The sequence below is a fragment of the Canis aureus genome, chromosome 1 (assembly GCF_053574225.1).
Source record: "Canis aureus isolate CA01 chromosome 1, VMU_Caureus_v.1.0, whole genome shotgun sequence".
Taxonomy (NCBI): Eukaryota; Metazoa; Chordata; class Mammalia; order Carnivora; family Canidae; genus Canis; species Canis aureus.
Genome location: NC_135611.1, coordinates 35,406,775 through 35,417,547, shown reverse-complemented (window position 1 = coordinate 35,417,547; position 10,773 = coordinate 35,406,775). Strand labels below are relative to the sequence as shown.

At 38.9% G+C, this 10,773-nt stretch overlaps 1 long non-coding RNA gene across 1 annotated transcript; it reads left to right on the top strand.

The window, feature by feature from the left end:
* Positions 1-2,963: 2,963 nt before the first annotated feature.
* On the top strand, positions 2,964-10,550 carry LOC144283142 (uncharacterized). The gene is made up of 3 exons (XR_013351514.1): positions 2,964-3,294; positions 9,087-9,464; positions 10,365-10,550. It is a non-coding gene; the product is annotated as an uncharacterized LOC144283142 (long non-coding RNA).
* The last annotated feature ends 223 nt before the right edge of the window (positions 10,551-10,773 follow it).

Sequence of the window (10,773 nt, the reverse complement as noted above, 5' to 3'; positions counted from 1 at the left end):
ATTCCAGAACCTTTGCCTCAGCTGTATGATTGTTTATATAATTCTGAAATTGAATAAAAAAAAACAAAAAACAACCTGAAAGAACCAAGGCCAGAAAGGATGTCAGGTTATTTTTTGCTGCATTCTTGTATTAAAGCAAACAAAGAAACAGATGACAAAGTTTAATGTCCTTTAATGTTTACCCAACATCTGTTTTTCAGGTGTATTAATTTTATATTTACCTTTCAGAGGGATAGATGTGCTCATTCTCTTGATCCTGCCATGGCTTATGGTATATGCATATGTCAAAACATCCAAATGTGCATTTTAAGCATGTGTGATTTATTTTTTGCCAATTATACTTCAATAAAGATATTTAACACATTTTTTAAATGCACAGTCACACACACACACACACACACACACACACACAGAATTCTATCTTCTAAAGCTCCACCACCCGATAGACTCCTGCAGCTTTTTACGTTAATTGAAATTAAAGAAAATTAGGATTTCATTTCCTTAGTTGCCTTAGACACAATTCAAGTGCTCAGTAGTCACATGTGGCTAGTGGCCTTCGTGCTGGACAGAGCAGGCATAGAACATGTCCATCATTGAAGAAAGTTCTACTGGACAGCATTGCAGAAAATAATTCTCCATTTGCCTCATATCTGCATTTCTGTGCCTCATCTTACTTTATGCTCTTAGCAAAGAAAGGGTCTCACCCTTTCCTTTTCATAGAAACTAGGGCAATTTTTCTAAAATGCAAATCTGCTTGTCACTCTCCTGCTCAAAATCCCCCCATGATGAAATCCAAACTCCTGCGAGGGGAAGCTATGAAAGGACCTCTCCATCCTCATTTCCTCCCTTTCCCTCTCTGTCTTCTCTGTGCACCTGTTCTCGAGGAACATTGTTTCATTCACCTCCTTGGTCCAGAAGGCTCTCTGCTTACCTCTCTACTTAGTATATTTATGTTTAAATTTTAAATTAAAAATGTGATCTTAGCTGTGAGTTCTTCCTCAGGTGGACAATTAAGTGGCTACCATCTTTTGCCCCATAGCCTATTTATTCTAGGGATTTATTAAGATTTTCTTTGGGGATTAATGTATAGCCATTTCTATCAGTGTTCTATGTGGACCTGGAAAAGAAGGTACAATATCTGATGATAGAGAAGAAGTATGATCTATTTTACATCATCCTCGTTGATGGCATTTTGCAATACAAACTGTATTTTCTCTTTTTCAGACCTAGTCTAAAATACAATATAATCATATATATTTTTTAAAGATCTATTTATGTATTTTAGAGAGAGAGAGCACACAAGTGGAGTGTGAGTGGGGCATGGGGAGAGGGGGAGGAAAAGCGGACTCCCTGCTGAGTGTGGAGCCCTAGGTGGGTCTTGATCTCACAACCCTGAGATAATGACCTGAGCTGAAATCAAGAGTCAGACACTCAACTGACTGAGCCACCCAAGTGCTCAATATAGTCATATTTTTAATGGAAGTTTTTAAGGCTTTAAACCTAATTTCTTTGATTGTCATAATAAATTGCATATCTGAATTCCCTCAATTAGAGACAAAAATTCAATACAGTTGTAGTCTCTCCTATTTTCAACTAACACTTCACCATTTCTTAAACTCAGGCTTCAAGGCAGGTGATTATGTATATGTATGTATGTGTGGTATATGCCTATCTATTTATCTATCTATCATCTATCTATCTCTATCTCTCTATCTCTCTATGTATCATCATAGGTAGGGTCCTCATGAATGGCATTAGCGCCTTTATAGGAAGAGACATGAGAGCTTTCTCTCTCTGCCCTCCACTATAATGATACAATGAGAAGATGGCTTTCTGTAAGCCCAGAAGAGGGGTCTCACCAGGCACTGATCTGCCAACAGGTTGATTTTAGACTTCCCAGCTTCCAGAAATGTGATAAATAAATGTCTATGGATTAAGCAACCCAGTCTATGGTATTTATTATAGCAGCTTGAGCTGACTAAAACAGTATATCTTTGTGTACTAACACACACACACACACACACACACACACACACACACACACACACAATCTTGAATGCTGACACCTTTCCTCATCATTTCTCTTCTCTATTTGACTCCCAGAGCACTGGCAATTAGACCTTAGACTCTGTAGGCCTCCAGGCAGGAGTTTGAAGTATCTTCTCGGGGTATCTGATAAATAAATAAAGACTTACAGATGTAATTGGACATCATCAAGCTGTCCAGACAAATAATGTGAAGTGTTTGGTGGACAATCCTTTCCACTTGCTCAAAGATCCAAATTGCATTTTTAGTTTCTCCCTTTTAAACATGAATGGACAACTAAGAAGTCTCTCACTTCTGAGAACAGTCTCTAAAATGAAGGAGGGGCATTCAAGTAAGCAAGCAGCAAAAAAAAAAAAAAAAAAAAAAAACAACTTGTAGTAATAAAAAAACTATATTGTAGAACATAGTTTTATATTCTATAAGGAAAAATATATTAAAATGTTATCAATAGCCTCAAGAAATAAGTGATTGCATCCAGAAAATAAGAACAATGATATAAAATATGAACATTCAGGAAACATAAAAAGAGCTTTTGGAAATTAAAAACACATTAGCAGTTGAAAAGTTCAAATGAAGGATTAGAAGATAACAAGGAAATTTCTAAGAAAGAAGAATAAAAAGGTAAGGACATAAAAGATTAGAGGGAAGATTGAAGAATTGGAGGACTAATCTAGGCTGTCTAGTATCTGAATAGGATTTCCAGGCACAAAGAATAGAGGGAAGTGAAAGGAAGAAATTACCAATAAATAATTCAAGATATTTTTTAGACATGAAAGACACGTGTTTCTTAATTAGAAGAGGTTTAAAAAGGCTCTCTGCCTAGTACTATAAATGAAAACAATGCATTCCAAGGCATGTCATCATGGAATTTAGTCATGTTGGGTATGAAAAGAAGATTCTAAACATAGAATCTCTGATATGGATCAGGTACATAGAAAGTATCAGGAATCAGAATGATTTTGGACTTCTCAAAGCAACACTGAGGCAAACCATATAGAGCTAGAAGACAACGGGATTCTGAAGGAAAATTCTTTCTGACCCATAATTCTAAGCTGACTCAAACTATTCACTTGCATGTGAAGATAAAACAAAATTTCTGCTTTTAGACATACAAAGTCTCAGAATATTTCTATTTATCATTTCTTATGATGCTACTAGGAAATATACCAAGTACAGAATGGGAACAAACCAAGAAACAAGAACCATGGGATATAGCAGAACAAAAAGAAGATCCACCCCTGGAGAGAGGTAGGAGGAATCCCAGTACACCAGGCAAGGAGTCAGCTAGTGTGACTCAAAACACAGGTATATTGAGTGGCCATCACCATCAACCTTTTGGCCACTGTCTCTATTTTAACCTTGACAATACCAGGATGTGCCTGCCCAGATTCTGATCTGTACTTGGCTTGTTTAAACCACATAGTGATGAGTTCCTTCTCTTCCCTCCATGTTCTGCTGCCAGATCAGCTGAGGATTCTCATTCCTTTACTTTGACTTACTTTTGAGGGTTAGAGTTTGGCTATGTTCAAAGCAGAGAATACAGAGCAACCTCAGTGTCTGTCTACACTAGATTCTTGCCAGATGCCCTGAGTATGGAAAGCCTAATTTTTTCAGAACTTGCTAACGTCCTTGCCCTCTGGGATCCACATAAGGGCCTCTTCTAATTGCTCAAGGAAACTGACACCTATGACCTAAACTGTTGAGCTTTCATCTTACACTGCAATATAATTGGCTTTTCCCTTACACAGCTAAGTTTGTACTTGCTACTTTTAAAAAATTAATCAAATTTTTAAAAAGTTATAGTATTAATAATTAAATGCTTGTTTGATGGAAAAAAGAATACTTTCATTCTTGGGTCTTGATTGGTCCTTGCAGGCTACACAAGAGTTGAGGACATGGTTGTATGGGAGTATTGAAAAGGTGGCCTTGACCTGTGGATGACTAGACTGAAGACCACCTAAAAAAGATGGGTAATAGGAACTGATGTGATCAGTGATTGATTGAAAGATGCCTAAGATCATGGGGCAGAAGGGAGCAACCTCATCGCCCTTTCCACAATTATTTTATTAAGAGCTTATTCCAATGGTCCCTTTTGATAAGACTGCCATACCCTTAGGGCAAAACGTTAATTAAGATGTAGGCCAACTTCAAGATGGGTAGTCACAGATTTTGTCCTCCAAAATCTTATGTAATTTCCCACTGTCTCTGATCTTTGAGGATATGAAAACTGTATAACAATTGTTGTACATTAAAAATTACTGATTTCTTAAAGTTAAAAGTTCTGTGCCCTTTGTAGCATCCTGACACCCTTCCTCAGTATTCAAAAATTTCTTGTCTCCTGCAACGGCTATTGTCTATAATAACATTGGCCTTATCCTGAATTATATTGTTATCTTTTCTTTGAGTTTTGTTCCTTGATTAGGTTGTGAGATCCCAAAGTGCAGTTAATAAATACCTCCCACTTCTAATTTGCCACTTAGGCTCTACCACATTGCATTGAAAGAGTAGTCCCGGTTTCCATCTCTTCTTATTCTCAGCCAAGTCAAGCACAGCTTCTCATTGCACATTTGCGACAGCTCTACCAGAAAGAGGAAGTTAGTATCTCCACTTCCCAGAAGAGAACACTAAAGCTTAGAGGGTTCATGGTGAGATCCCTCAGCCAGTGAAAGGCAGAGCTGGGAGTCAACACTGTGCCTGATTATGCAGCTTGACATCCTAAGCCCTATGCTATTTGAGCTCTCTATTCATTTCCTTTCTGTTTCAGACAGAATAGGTGCCTTTCAGCTTTAGGAAGGTTAACTTGGGAAGTTGTCACAGAGGCAATGAGCATTGTTATTCTGTTCCATTCTGCCTTTTCTTGTTTCAGCTCTCTATCATGATTGTTCCTTTTTACTAACTAGGGGCCATGGCTGGAATGAGGGAATGCTGAAGGATCTTGGGGAGATCCAGAGTTTGGGGGTCTGTGGCAACAATCAGTATGTTAATCACCTAACAATCATCAAACGATTTAACAAAAATACTTCCAGGATCCTGGGACTGGTACTTTCCATTTCTATTCCCACGTGAGGGAGGGCACAAAAGAGCACTATTCAAGATTAGCAGGGGTCTTGGCAGACCCCCAGTTCCACTCTGTCCCCATGCCCACACCCTTGTCTCAAGCCCGCTTGCCTGTCATTTCTCTGATAAAAGGGATCAAACCTTTCAGTGGTGGGGAGTGCTCACCACTCCCCATTTAGATTATGAAACCTGCTGTTTCAAAAGAGAGAGAATGAAGATTGCTGAGGAGGGCGGGGCAAGTGGATAGAAATAAAGAGAAGGGGGCTGAAGGCTGATAAATGGGCAAAAATAATGAGTTGAGAAACCGACTTGCTAACAAATGGCAAGAAATCTGTGAAGTGGAGGAGAGGATACCAGTGGGGAGTGGGGAGTGGGGCACGAGAAAGGAGAAAGTGCCCCCTGAGAGAGAAGCTAATAGCACACAACTGCTTTTATTTTTTTTAATTTATTTGTTATTTTTAAAAAGATTTTTATTTATTTATTCATGAGAGACAGAGAGAGAGAGAGAGAGACAGGCAGAGACATAGGCAGAGGGAGAAGCAGTCTCCATGCAGGGAGCCTGATGTGGGACTCGATCCCAGGACCCCGGGATGATGCTCTGAACGGAAGGCAGATGCTCAACTACTGAGCCACTCAGCTGCCCTGTGCACAGCCACTTTTAATATGGATCCATGACAGGGCCATCCTCTAATTATTTTTCTTGTATTGTCTTTTTAAATGCAAAATTTCATACTTGCAAAGGAATATGTATAGGTATCACGTTATTTTTAAGTCATTAGAATTTCATGCCCAAATAAAATGAGAGAAAGCCCATAGTAAGTAAAAACAGGTTCGAGTCTTGCGTAAGAATGCAAGAAGCAGAGGTGCCTGGAATATGGGACTGATAATTTTCCCCTTACTGCTTGAAGTATATTGCAGGTAAAAACAGCAATTATTGTCAGGGACGTGAACAGCTTTTCCCAGTTTGCAGGGCTGATGTCTACATCCCTACACAGCTAGATTGGAGAGAGGTTTTACACTCAGGCCCTCCTATAGGGAAACAGTGTTTTCTTCTGGCCATAGTCTTAACTGATGTTAAAATGATGGAGCTCTGTGTCCCAAAGAACAGTTTCTTTAAAAATGAGATTGTATAATAAGAAGTTAATTCAGGGAACATTACTTGCAAACATTAAACAACTCCAAAACTTTCAAGTGCATTTGTTGAGAGTGATCTACCTGAAAAAAAGAGCCTATGATTTGATCCCACTGCATAGTGACCCTTCATGGGTGACAACCCAAGTGTTTCCAGCTTTTATTTATTGAATGTCTTCCTGTGTTCTCTGGGACTCTGCCCAAGCCCACATAACACAGATGGAGGCATACAGGGAGCTGAGAACAAGAATGTCAAATTCTTGTCCTCTCTGTGTAAAAATCCTCAAACCAAACATGAGGCAGGGAACTGTTTGGGAGAAGATAAAGTTGGGCACTCGAGCAGATGAGGGGACGTCTAACCCGGAGAGGCAAGATTGCTGGAGAAGAACTGAGAGAGTTGATTCCAGAGTAGGAGGCCTTGCAGCCCTCTTCTCACATTGAACCAAGTCATGGTCAGGGTATAGAGAAAGATAAGAGAAATGCCACGCAGTTCTCATGTTGCTCAAGTAGAGGCAACTCAGGCCTTGCTTTTGGTCAGGAATTCTCTCCTGTGGGAATATAATCAATAATGCAGTGTATACAAATGCAAACACACGTTTGTTTTCCTTTTTAATGGGAATTGTGGAAATAGCATTTATAAGAATCTCTGTGTTCATAGGGCACAAACCACACAGAAAACAGTATATCTCTGTGTGAAGTTGCATGTTTTATGAATCTTGACTATTTTTTAAAAAATTATTTATTTATTTATGAGAGAGAGAGAGAGAGAGAGGCAGAGACACAGGCAGAGGGAGAAGCAGGCTCCATGCAGGGAGCCTGATGTGGGACTCAATCCTGGGTCTCCAGGATCACGCTCTGGGTAGAAGGTGGCGCTAAACCACTGAGCCATCTGGGCTGCTCGAATCTTGACTATTAATAATAATAAACTCATTTGACTATGCCAGAGAAAAAAGTAAATTATCTTTCTAGCTTCTCCAACTGAAGACCATATCACAAAAACAAAAAGTATGAGTCAAAAAAGGTAAGGAAAACATAGCATAGAGGAAAGGCTGGCCATTAGTGAGTAATAATATTTGTTACTTTTCTGGATTTTCTGTTTGTGGTCTTTGTCAGCTTTGTAAAATTAGTGATTTGTTGTGATTAAATAAATGTTCATGTTTGTATTAATTTTTAGTATGCATTGCATTCTCTTTCTTAAAGAAGGCTTTCAAAATTGTTTAATCTGCTCTCCCACCAAACTGTATTTGCTTCTGATTCAGTTATAGAAAAAAAGAGTAGCAATTTTTGCACATTGAATCCATGTCTCAAAAATATGCTCATAAATAAAAAAATACACTCAAGAGGTGCCCGAGTGGCTCAGTCGGTTAAGTGTCTGCCTTTGGCTCAGGTCGTGATCTGGGGATCCTGGAATCAAGTACCATATTTGGCTCCCTGCTCAGCGAGTAGTCTGTTTCTCCCTCTGCTCCTCTCCCTACTCTCAGTCTCTCTCTCTCAAATAAATAAAGAAAATCTCTAAAAAAATACACTCAATGTACAAAATAGGTACAATTTTGTTGTGAACAGAGATTGTGCTCAATTTTTATTTTTTTTTCTAACAATACTAGATACAGTCTACTTCAATGAAATTAATAGTTCTTTATAGGAGACACTGTGAGGTGGAGAAAGGGATATGGTCTAGAGACAGACAGGAAAACATTTGCATTCTAGCACTGCCACTGACCAGTGGTGGGCTCTTGAGAGTGTGTCTGGTCTTCCCTTAGCTACAGTCTCTCATCAGTCTTGGAAGGATATACAGGAAGTACACCGTTGTGAGCCAGCCCCCCACCAGGATCAGACCTTTACCTATTTCAGAAAGACATGTCACCCAGGCCCCTCTGCCAGACATAAAATGCTTTCATGAGTTGATATTTAAGTCTGTCAGATATTTTTCCTGCATGTATTTGGATTAGCATGTGGTTTTTCTTTTCTAATTCAGCTAAAATGGTGAACTGATTGATGTTTATAACGTTAAATGAACTTTGTAAAACTGGGATAAACTCCACTTATTTGTGGCATGGTATCCTTTTTATTGCTGGATTTAACTTACTAATGTGGCACTAGGATTTTTTGTATATGTGATCTTGAGGGATACTGGTCTGCAGATTTCTTTTCTGTGTGATATGTTTGGTTTTGATATCAGTAGGAGTGCGCCTTGGATGTGTGGGGCTCCAAACAAATATTTTTTGCCAGGCCTTTGTCTATATAAACAATTTGATTAAAAATGCCTTGTGAAGTCCATAGGCCTCTGTGAAGTATGGTGAAGAAAAAAAAAAGAAGTATTTATACTTTTATTTATTATCTAATTGGTGCACAGGAAGTTTCTTTGCAGTATCCATTTCTTCCTATTTAGGGTCCCAAACCATGTCTTCCAGTTCTTTATCATCAAATGTATTGCCTCTGGCCTATTTTCTATGTGCCATCTAGAGAAAATGCAGCAATACTCTTATCATTCATAAAGCCAGAACCAATGTTATGGAAACAGCATAGATCATCTTACCTCTGCAATTCTGTCCTGCCATTCACTTGATGTTGATCACATCAGTAGTCATGATGCCACATCACCCAACTGCCACCCATGAATAGTGGCTTCCAGTGGGACACAGTAATAGTTATTACTATGCTTTGCTGATGATGACCACAAATGCAGGTCTTACCCAAAGTGTGCAGGGAAATGTGAATGATATTACATTTTCTGGTCATGTTAAATGTACTGTTTGGTACTGTATAGCATAAATGTAGAAGTCTTAGCTATAATAGCTGCATTTCCAGAATGTGATGTTTCTCAATGTTGACCACACTTCTGCATTCCATAGATTGTCACTGGCAGGGAGAAGATGTGAGGAAGTCTATAGGTGAAGCAAGAAAGGCAGTCCCATTTGTACACGAAATGTTCACCTGTCATCTGGTGTGACCTAAAGCCATCCTGGGATAGGATGACCAATCAGAGGCATCATCAATCTGAAAGGCAATGGGTATTTCAGAGCAAGGATCTCAAAAACCCTCAGAGGAGACAGGCACAGCCACTTCCAAAGGACTGCTTACATGTCTGTGGAGCCTAAAGAGAGGATTGGGTCATCAACCAGGATGTGGGAAGTGCAGAGGGTAAACCATTCTCACCACCACAGGTGAAAGACACATACAGCCTGCAGGTGCTGTGATCGTGGGCAGCACTGCAATCAGAACGTAGATGGGTAAGAATCAAGGTATAGGTCTAAATATGTAGCTTGAACCCAAACAAGGGTTGGCAGTGAACTCTTAGTAGCCCAGAAACCTAAACTTGCTACGGGTCTGATGTGAGAGCTGCTCAAAATCAGCATGTCAGTATCATTCTGGAAGCCCAATCTTTCACGAGCCCACAAAAACAATATTGTGCTAGCCAGAGGGAGTAATCTGCTTGCCGGGCATCTGTCCTGAAATTAAAACCTTGTCATGGGGTCCTGGGTTGACTCTATAGGTATGAGCCCTTGAGCAAAATGGGGCATATGGTTGATAATAGGTGAGGGTAGAGGGTCAAAGAAGGGAGAATATGGGACGAGGACCAAGAAGTACCCATCTAGTCTCAATACACCCTACCTAGATGGCATTGTTAGTTTCAATTGATCCCAGTCTCCAGAGTGGGACTTAGAATATCTTGAGGAGGGCACTCTGAGGTATGGGGCTCTCTGGGGCATAAAAGCCCAGAGCAAGGCCCTTGCTTGCCTGAGTCTAAGGGTAGTACTGGATAATAAGGTGATACTGGCTTCTTAGAATATTCCTTCCTCCTCTATAGTCATAAGTGTTGTGAAATATTAGCAATATTTATTCTTTAAATATTTCTCTCCCAGTTTTACTGAAATATAATTGGCATGTAACATATTAGCTTAAGGTGTACAACATAATGATTTGATATACGTATATATTATGATAAGATTAGCATATAAGTTTAGTTAATATCCATCATCTCACATAGTTATAATTTTTTTCTTATAACAAGAACTTTTAAGATCTACTCTCTTAAAGACTTTTGAATATACAATAGAATAGTGTTAATTATAATTGCCATGCTATACATTACATCCCCAGGACTTATTTATCTTTTTGTTTTTTTGAAGATGGCCAAGAGCAGAATTTATTTATAAGTGATGTATGTACATCCTCCTTCCAACAATCATGGTCAACGACAAGATGCTTCTTCAAAAACATTGGCATTATCTTCAATAGTTCAAACAACACGGTTGCTGTATATTAACTTATTAAGAAGTATTAAGTAAATCAGTCCCTGAACAACGTATAATAAAAGAATGGGTTGATGAACACTTCTTTTTCAAGTTTTTATTTAAATTCTACTTAGTTAACATAGGGTGTAATTTTGGTTTCAGGAGTAAGAACTTATTTACCTTATAACTAAAAATTTGTACCTTTTGACCACATTTACTCATTTTTCCCACTCCTCCATCTCTAGTAACCATTAATCTGTAAGAGACTTCTGAAAGTAAGGCTTGGTGTTATTTCTTCTTTAAA